Below are 10,297 nucleotides of genomic sequence, written 5' to 3' on the forward strand. Positions count from 1 at the left end.
GAGAACTTAATGTGCTTTAGTTAAGATTTCTTTTTGGATTGAACACAAATGGTCTTTAGTTTGAACTAGTTGTACAATAACATTATAAGCTGGCTTTGGAGTTAGAAGAATGTAAACCTGACTCTTGCCTTGGTCACTTAATAGTCATGCGATTCTTTGTAGGAACTGTGCGGTTCTTTTTTAGGCATAGACTTTTCTGTGATACTAGAATAATTTGGGATGTTGGAAGAACTAAATGGAAAGGTTCTGCAGGGTCTTCATACAAAATTTCTAATAAGTACTTAATATTATACATTATCATCAAGCATTATATGTAATACATTTTTGCTAATTAAATTCTCTGTCTTCATTGGTTTATTTTGTAAAAGTGCAAATATAGTCTCCGGGTGTTAAACTGGAGCATGTTTATTCCTGGCTTTTCCTGATTCCTTTTAATTCATATGAAATGTGAATGCTTCTATGTGCTAGGCTCAATCCTCTGTTCTTTAGCAAGTACAGGCATGAGAAAACATAGGCATTGCCTCCAAAGGACTTGAAGAGTAGTTGTATAGATTAGAATTAAAAAAATGAAAACATGGGATCGAGCAAGAAAAGTTCTGTGAAAATTGCAAGTAAAGCTCCAGAGAGCCAAAAATTGGAGAATGATTCCTATATGATGAGGAGAATCAGAAAAGCTCTTGGGAGTGGGCCATTCTTTAGAAAACAGAGAATTTGATTAATTTGCTCTAGATTATACTTTCAGAAAGGGACAGCTTTGGTATTTAAACTCAGGCCATTCAACCCCAGAGCCCATGTCACATATGATACTTTACAAAAGGTTGCTCAGAGAGTATTAGTCTTGAAAGTTATTTTGAAAGTAGTTTTTTGTTTGCTTGTTTCTGTATGAATAGTAGTCAGTAGAAGATTCAAGAGACTGTGATTGCTATGATTGATTTTTGTCTGAGTCAAAAGAATTTCTATCTTGTCTCAATTTTAGGTTGAATAATAGAATTTTGTTTGGCTGGTTTGCCTTGAAAACTTTAAGTTAATACAGTACAAATCTTTCAGAATTTAATTATTCATTTTTGATAATTTTGAGGACAGAGAACTTTCAATAAGGCATTTAAAATTGGATATGAAATTGAAGTGGACAACATTAAAATCCTATTGTCACAAAACACTAGAAACTTAATCTCTTTAAATTTCTGTAAGTAATTTTTATTAAAATGATATCTGTATTCTTTTCCTGTTGTCTCTTCTCTCTGAAAGATATTTTTCTGGGTGGAAAGATGTAAGATTCGATGGGTTCCAAGTGTTGAGGTAACAGCAAATTGATTTTTACATAGCTGTCTTTCAAAGAGTCAAATAAAAATGCACTAAAAGTAAATGACCTTCTTTTTGAGATCAAAATAAGGAAATATTAGTAACTCACCCATGAATATGGTACACTGATTCAGAGATTTATGAGACAGCACATTTCCAAACAGCCATTCATGCTCCAATACAGTCGTTCTTAGCTGTCATGTTAATTACTGTAGCGATCATGCTGGAGTCATGTTACACAAACATGCAACTGAAGAATGTAGTGGATTGGCAATATTAATTTTCATGTAGATACTCCTTCAGAATTCTTTTTATTAACTCTTCTGTCTTCGCTGTTTCTTTTATACCATCACCTTTGGAAGTTCATTCTATTTGCTGCCAAAGATCATGCCCTGAATTTGAGAATATTTTCTTCACCTTTCTCGCTTATTAATCTGCTCACTCATCAAACTTAACAAACACCTGCAGTGTGTCACATGGTTTGCTGTATGGGGATATATAACATTGATTAAGTTATTGTACCTGCTTTCTTTGAGGTCCTGTGATCTGTTGTGATCCTAAATACCAGTAATGATTTTGATTGATTTTCCATGCTTTTTATATAATATTGAGCATTATTTAAATTCAGAGAGTGTTCTGTTTGATTGTTGGACAAATGATTATTGAATTTTTTTTTGCAGTACTAGGATATGAACTCAGGGTCTTGAGCTTGGAAGAAAGTGCTCTATCAATTGAGCCACACCTCAAGCCCTTTTTGCTTTGGTTTATTTTTCGGATAGGGTCTCATGCTTTTGCCCACGACAGCCTTGGACCATTGTCCTAGCAATCTCTGCCTCCTGAGTAGCTGGGATTACAGATGTGAGACACTGCGTCATTACTGAGATTTTTGTAGTTAACATAATCTAAAGCCAACTTTGTTTGGAGTTTCAATTATAGATGAAAATGTTCTCTAACTTTTTTATTACCTCCATGATATGTACAATGCATATAGGCAAAAGCCTACAAACACACAAACACACACATACATATAGCCATATGCACGATAATATTGTTATGATTAATTAGGAAGACAATTTATTGTATAGGAAAAGAAACATTTTGGAAATTAAGCATTTACAATGCATATAGTTAAACTTTTTTTTGAAGGTAACAAAATTAGAAGTGGCAGTTTAGAAGTAGTTTAGAGTGTTCTGCAGGTAGCCAGCAGACCAGTGTTTGAGGTCTATATGTACTACAAGCTTAGTTTGTACAAACCATTTCGATTGGCATAGGCTCTATTTCCTCATTAATAACATAAAATATTTGCCTTTAAGGATTTCAGTGGAAATTATATGAGGTCATGCAAGAACTCCTTTGTATATACAAAATTTTATTTAAATAGGAAATGTTGTTCCAACCCCAATACCATCAAAAAATTAGGAAGTGTAATTATGTAGTATACTAAGCAGTGTCCCCATGACCATTAGCCTGCCAGACAGTGAAACCTAAGAAAGAAGTCAAGTACAGACTTTGGTCTGTGAAGAGAACTCATTGCTGATAAGCTGCATGCTGGGAGTAGGTTTTGAACTCGTGGTGGAAATAATTTTTAAAATTTGTGCTGGAGCTGGGCAACAATGGCTCATGCCTGCGATCCTAGCTACTTGGGAGGCTGAGATCAGGAGGATGGAGGTTCCAGGCCAGCCTGGGCAAATAGTTCACAAGACCCCATCTCCAAAATAACCAGAGCAAAGTGGACTGGAGGTGTGGCTCAAGTGGTAGAGCACCGGCTTTGCAGGCACAAAGCTCTGAGTTCAAACCTCAGTAGAAGCAGAAAAAAAAATTGTGCTTGGAAATGCCATGTTTTTAAAAAATATCTGTTCTAGTTAAGATTTAATTACATATGCTTAACAGACATTTTTACCTGCGTTGGGGTTCAAAGTGTCCAACCACAAACAGAATGTTCTCTGTGTGAACACCTAATTGGCCTATAAACGAATAAAGTCTATAGAAGTAGTCTCTCCTGTAGCTCACTTAGCCAGCTGAACTAAGCAGCTGGACTCACAGTGGCAGTCACTTCTCTTGTCATTTTTCTCCTCTAACATATTCTTTTAGTTTTTACCCTAGAAATTTTAATATCATATTTGTCTTGAAAAGGTCTTAATGTTAATGAAATTATCATTATTTGAAAATTAAACAGGAGTCTTTGAAAACTTGAATTTATACAATTCAATCCTCTGGCTGCTACTGATGTTGCTGAGAAGTCACCTGTAGTCTGTTACTTCTGAGAGCTTCCTGTTATCTTTCTCTTTTTAGTATTTTGTCCTGTGACTGTGAGGCAATTAGAAGTCTTCTTTTTATTTACTTTGCCAGAAATTTCGGGGTGAGGGGGAGGAGATCTTTAATCTTTAGATTATTTCTTTCATCAGATCTTCAAATTAGGATCTTTTATTTTTTCCTGTCATGGTTTCTACTTCAGGCTCCCCCTCCTGTTCTTCTGAAATGGTTTAAATGCATATTAATACTGCTCATCCTATCTTCTGTGTCTTTTAATCTCTCAATTTTGCATCTCTTCGCCTTCCTAAGCTGGTTGCCCAGATATTTTCTTTTGTTTTTGAGGTCATGAAGTTTTCTTTTTGTTTAAATTTACAATTTAATCCATTCATTGAGGGTTTGAAATCTTATTTCAGTGAAAAGCTTTAATTTTTATAGCATAATGAAAAGCACTAAATCTGTAAGAACATAAGGAGGAGGAAGGGGAATGAAGATAAAAGAAAGCACTAGAGGGAATTAGTTTGATGAAATTACAATATATGTGCATGTATGGAAATACCACAATGAAACCCCTTTGTACAATTAGCATATGCTAATAAACAATTTAAAAAAAGTTTTAAGTTTTCGTTTTTGGCCCTCTCTTTGGTTCTTTGTAAAGTCAGATTGCTTTTGCTTATATATTTCAAGACTCCTTTCGTGATAATTTTAACTGGGCTAATGGGTGACTAGATACCTGATACAACATTGTTTCTGGGGATGAATGTAAGGATGTTCCAGGAAGCTATTAACATTTGAGTAAAGAAGATTTGATTTCACCAATGTGGCTGGGTATCATACAGTCTCTTGAGGAGCCAGAAAGAACAAAAATGCAGGGAGAAAAGATTTTTCCACTAGACTGAGAGTTTCACCATTGTCAGGCCTTCAAATGGAAACTGATTATATCACCAGCTTTCCAAGTTCTCCATTTTGCACATGGGAACAGAATGAATAGAATGATGGGTGAACAAAGATTCTTGCTACATATGGTCTCTTCCCTAAAATGTCCAACATTTGCAGTATTTGGCTAATAAGGACTTACCCTTACTAAGTTTCTCTGGTCTTCTTCATCAGCATTTTGGTATTGAAAGAATTAGAACCATGTCTCTAAGGTCCCAGCATGAAAGCATTGTTATTTCAGGAGTTATATTTTTATTAATTGCCGAATAAGAACTCATTCTAAAGCCATGCATTTATTTAGTAGACTTTTGTGAATTCCTGCTATGTGCAAGACATATATTAGGTAGAATATGAGTGATATATCAGTTCTTTAATTATATTGACTGTACATTAATTTTTTCCCTTGAAATATTCCTTATACTTTTAAAATATTAGGTTTTATTTATATAGTAACAAAAGAAAAACGTTAGCTATGGCTTTAAGAATTAATTAAATTTACATTAATATTATAAAAGTTTTTATATGTAGATATGTGATAAATTGACATTAAAATAATTAAAAAAATTTATGTTGGCTCAATATAATAAAGTCCATTTATGATAAGCAAATAGTTAACTTTACACAAAATGGGGGAAAGCTAAAAGCTCTTGCTCTAAGATCTGGAACAAAGCAACATAGTTTATTCAACATAGTTCTGGAAGCTTTAGGAAGAGAAATTAAGCAATAGAAAGAAAGGGCTTCTAAATTGGAAGTCAAATTGTTTGTGGATGACACAGTCTTATATGTAGAAAATCCCAAAACACCTCTGTACTGAAAAACCTGTTAGCACTAATAGTGAATTTAGCAAACTTGTAGGATACAAAATCATTTACTTTTTGATTTCTTCTTTGACTCATTGATTGCTCAGTAATGTGTTGTCTAATTCTCATATTTGCAAATTTTCCAATTTTCCTCTGGTTATAGATTTCTAGTTTCATACCATTGTGGTCAGAGATTATATTCTATATAATTTTAATCTTCATAAATTTGTTAAGGCTTGCTTTGTAGTCTAATATATAATCTATCTTGGAAAATACTCCTTGTGTTCCTGAATACAAAAATACTCCATATATCACCCTGTCATTGGATGGAATGGTCTATATAAATCTGTTGGTTCATTTGGTTTTAAGTGGTGATCAAATCTAATTTTACTTTGCTGATTTTCTGTCTAGATGTCTGTCCAATGTTGAATTTGGGATATTGAAGGCTTCTATTATTGTTGTGTTGCTCTTGATGATTTCTTCCTCCAGTTATGTTAATACTTGCTTTACCTGTTAGGTATGCTGATGTTGGGTGCATATATATTTTTACAATTACTGTATCTTCTTAATGAATTGAACTATAATGACCTTCTTTTGTTGTTTTCTTTCCTTTTTTTTTTTAAAGTTTTTGACTTGAAATCTATTTGCCGGATACAATTATGACCACTTCAACTCTCTTTTGAGACTATTTCCTATAATACCTTGTTTCACTCTTTAACTTTAAGCCTATGTATGTGCTTAAAGGTAAAGGGAGTTTCTTGTAGGCAGCATGGTTTCTTAGCCATTCAGCCACTCTATGTCTTCTGATTAAATAATGTAACCCATTTGATTTAAAGTAGTTATTGATAGATAGTTATTACTGACATTTTGTTAATTTTTTTAACTGTTTTCTAGTTCCTCTGTTTCTTTTTCCCTCTCTTGTTTCTTCCTTTATGATTTAATGATCATTTTTTGTAGTGGTATTAAAACAATTTGTGTACATACTATAGCTTTTTCCCTTTTGTGATTACCATGAGAATATGTTAAAAATCTTGAGAGTTAGAATAGTCTGTTTTAAGCTGAAAATGACTTCAGCTACATACAAAAACTTAAACCCTTTTACTTCTTCCCTCTCCCAAATTTCATGTTATTAATGCTGTAACTTACATCTTTTTATATTGTATATACATTAAGAATTATTGTAACTATATTTTTGATACATGTTTTAACTTTTATACTGGAGTTAAAAGTGATTTATCATAGTACTAGAATATTCTGAACTTGACTGTATACTTCCCTTTACTAGTAAGTTTTATTTTTATTTGAAAAAAATTTTGGCTTTTAGTTATTTTTTTGAATAGGGTTTCACATTTTTTGCTCAGGGCCAGCCTTAGACCATAATCATCCTACTTAATCCTCTCATATAACTGGGATTACAGGTATGCACCATTTGTTGAGATGGGGTCTTGTTAACTTTTTCCCCAGGCTGGCCTTGAACTGTAATCCTCCTGATCTCTGCCTCCTGAGTAACCAGGAGTATAGGCGTGAGCCACTACTCTGGGTTTACTAGTGAGTCTTATATATTTTCATATGTTTTTCTGCTAAGTAGTGTTCTTTCATTTTAACTTTATTATTATTATTATTTTTTTAATAAATGGAGTTGTAAAGGCAACTCTAGTAGTAATGAATGGCCTTAGTATGTATTTGTTTGGAAAAGTCTCCATTGCTACTTCATTTCTGCAACAGTTTCATTGTAAAGCATTCTTGGTTGACAGTTTTTTCTTTTAGTATTTTGAATATATCATCCCACTCTCATGGTCTGCAAGATTTTTTTTCTGAAAAATCCACTGATAGTATTATGAAAGTTCCCTAACATGTGAAGTTACTTATCTCTTGCAGCTTTCAAAATTGTCTTTATCATTGACTTTTGACAATTCGATTATAATAATGTGTTTTGATAAGGACTTCTTTATATACAGGCTATTAGGAATTCTTTGGGATTCCTGAGCTTGGGTATTCATTTCCTTCCCCAGTTGGGGAAGCTTTCTGTCATTGTTATTCCTTCTTTCCTTCCTTCCAGACAGGGTCTCCTATGTAATCCTAGCTAGCCCTGAACTTGTATGAAGCCCAGGCTGCCTTCAAACTCTCAATACTCCTGCCTCTGTCTCCCAAGTGCTGGGATTACAGGTGTGTACCACCATGCTGCCATTATTTCTTTAAAAATAAAAACTTTTTGCCCTTTTTCTTTCATTTATCATTCTGTAACTTTTTTTTTTTTTTAGGCCTCACTCTTGCTAGGTAGATACTCTGCCACTTGAGCTCTTCCACCATCCCTTTTTGGTGTTAGGTATTTTTGAGATCAGGTCTCATGAACTATTTGCCCAGGCTGGCTTTGAACCATGATCCTCCTGATCTCTGCCTCCTGAGTAGCGAGGATTACAGGCATGAGCCACCAGTGCCCAACATTCTGGAACATTTATAATGCCTATGTTGGTTTACTTGATGGTATCTTATAAATCTTGTAAACATTATTATTTTTTTTTTGTTCATCTGACTGGGAAATTTCAAGTGAAATTGACTTTGAGTTCCCTGAATCTTTATTCTACTTGATTGGTTCTGCTATGGAGGAGCTATGGAATTTTCACTTCATTGACTATTTCAGCTCCAGGACTCTATTTGGTTGTTTTTTAGTTTCTATATCTGTTTTGATCTTCCCATTTTGTTCACACATTGTTTTTCTGGTTTCTTCTACTTGTCTGTTTGTATTCTCTTGTAGCTTATTGAAATTAAGAGTATTGTGAATTTTTTTTAGATAATTTGTATATCTCTTTCTTTAGGGTCAGCTACTGGAGTTTTATTTTGTCTCTCTGGTGGTGTTATATTTCTTTGATTTTTCATGTTCCTTGAAGCCTTGCATTGCTGTCTTCTCATTTGAAGAAGCAGTCATTCCCTCTAGTCTTTACTGAGAGGCTATGAAAGAGAGTTTACTTGTCAGCCTGGTTAAAGATCTTGAAGTCTATTACAACTTTTTTATTGATGCATCCACTCTAATCTTTTCCCCATTGAAGATAAGGTTTAGGCTTGTGAATTTTCTTGATTCTTTCAAAACCAGGCTAGGTACCTGTAGCATTCAATTTATTTCCTGAGAGCAGTGCCCTGAGCTGATCAAGGTTGTGTACCTTCTTCCAGGCTAGCCATGTTGAACCACCTGCTGAGACTTGTATGCTGTCTGTGGATGTTCATTCCTTCTATCTGGTGGAAATGTCCACTTAAAAGAGTCTGGGATTACACCTGTGGAGGAGTATGTGTGCACTGTTGGTGATGGTGGGGGTGCCTGTGGTGCTGGGATGTATGTCAACTAGTTGGAGGGTCATCTGTGGTGAACACACCCCACAGGGTTTGTGGGTGGGGCTCCTGGTAAAGTCTACAGGCCAGATAGTAGAATCTATAGGCAGTTGTCAAGATATGTTTGCAAGCTGCTGTGAGCCCTGGCCCCATTTTCCTATTTCTAGCCTCCTTCAAATAATTCATTTTGCTTCCTCCTTCAGTGTTCTGGATTGGGCAAGATAAATTCTGGGTCTCTTGGGCATTGTCTCACATTCTTTGTAAAAGTGAGTGCTTACTTCTCACTCTCACTTTCTCTTGTGGGAGAAATCACTAGTCAAGGGATACTTTATTGGTACTGAGCTGTGAGGCTTTGGAAGAAGGGTGACATGAGAAAGTCAAACTGTTCTTATCCTTTGTAAAGCATCTATTCTTGGATGTTTTGCTCCACAGTGATCCTAGAACCTCTCAGTTGGACTCCTAAGTTCCTATGTAGTATTCTCATCCATGAGTGTTTGTTAAAATTGGTGTTTCTGTCGGGGGACTTGAGAGCTGGGACCTACTATGCTACTGATCCATCTTGCTGATGTCACTCTCTAAAAAGAATCTTAGGGATCTTTTCACCCTTTTTATAAAGCACAGCATTTGGGCCTCAAAATTTAATAGATATATGTTGATAGCCTTCATAATTATAAGTAATTGAAGGAATGCTCTAAACATCCAAAAGTAGTTGAAGTGCATGAATAAGTATTTAGACAGTACCACTTGGAATCTTCTAGGCTTTGGAAGTACAGTAAATTGCAAATTGGATATAGTCCCTACCCTTAAAGTACTTATATTTTAGTGGATGTAATAAACACAGAAGGTCTGAATTGAGGCTTGAATGATGAAAAGGACTTAGCAGTGTGAAAGAATATTCCAAGCAGAAGAGCAGCAAGTACAAGGTCTCTGAGAAAAAAAAACCTTTGATATTTGAGTGAAAGAGTAATGGCCAGTGTGGATGGAACACAATGTAAGAGGAATAGCATGGAGGGAGGTGAGAACCAAAAGAGGCAAAGGCTAGATCACATAGGGCTTTGAAAGTCATCGAAAGAGCTGGATTTTACTTTAAGTGTGATGAGAAGTCTTTGAAGGGAGACTGAGATAATTTGTTTCCAGGCAGGAAAATCAGTTAGAAAATGCTTTCCACATGAGAAGAAATAGTGGTTTGAACTACAGTTATACAGTGTAAGAGGTGAGAAACAGATTCTTTATTTTTCATTACATTGTTATTGTACTGGGGGTATATTGTGGCATTAACAAAAGTTCTTCCAATATATCATAGTTGAATTTACCCTCTGAAATAGATTATTGAATGTATGTTAGAGGTAGTGCTAATAGGACTGGATTTGGTGTGAGGTGTGAGAAAAATGTATAACTAAAGGATAATTCCTAGATTTTTTTCACCATATATATAACGGTAACAGTTGCTGAGTTGAGGCAGGCTTGGAGGAGAATGCTTGGGGAGCAGTTCGTCCTGCCGAGAAATCAAATAATGACTAATGTATTGCCGAGATGTAGCTAATTAACAAACTTGATAAGAACAAGTTCGATAGGAAGAGATCCAGGAGAGAAAGGATGGGGAGGAAGTGGCATAGTACACAGAGACCCTTTTTAAGGAGTGGGACCAGAAATGGGCAGTAGCTGAGAGAGGTAGTATAATATGG

This window comes from Castor canadensis, chromosome 7 (genome assembly GCF_047511655.1).
Source record: "Castor canadensis chromosome 7, mCasCan1.hap1v2, whole genome shotgun sequence".
Taxonomy (NCBI): domain Eukaryota; kingdom Metazoa; phylum Chordata; class Mammalia; order Rodentia; family Castoridae; genus Castor; species Castor canadensis.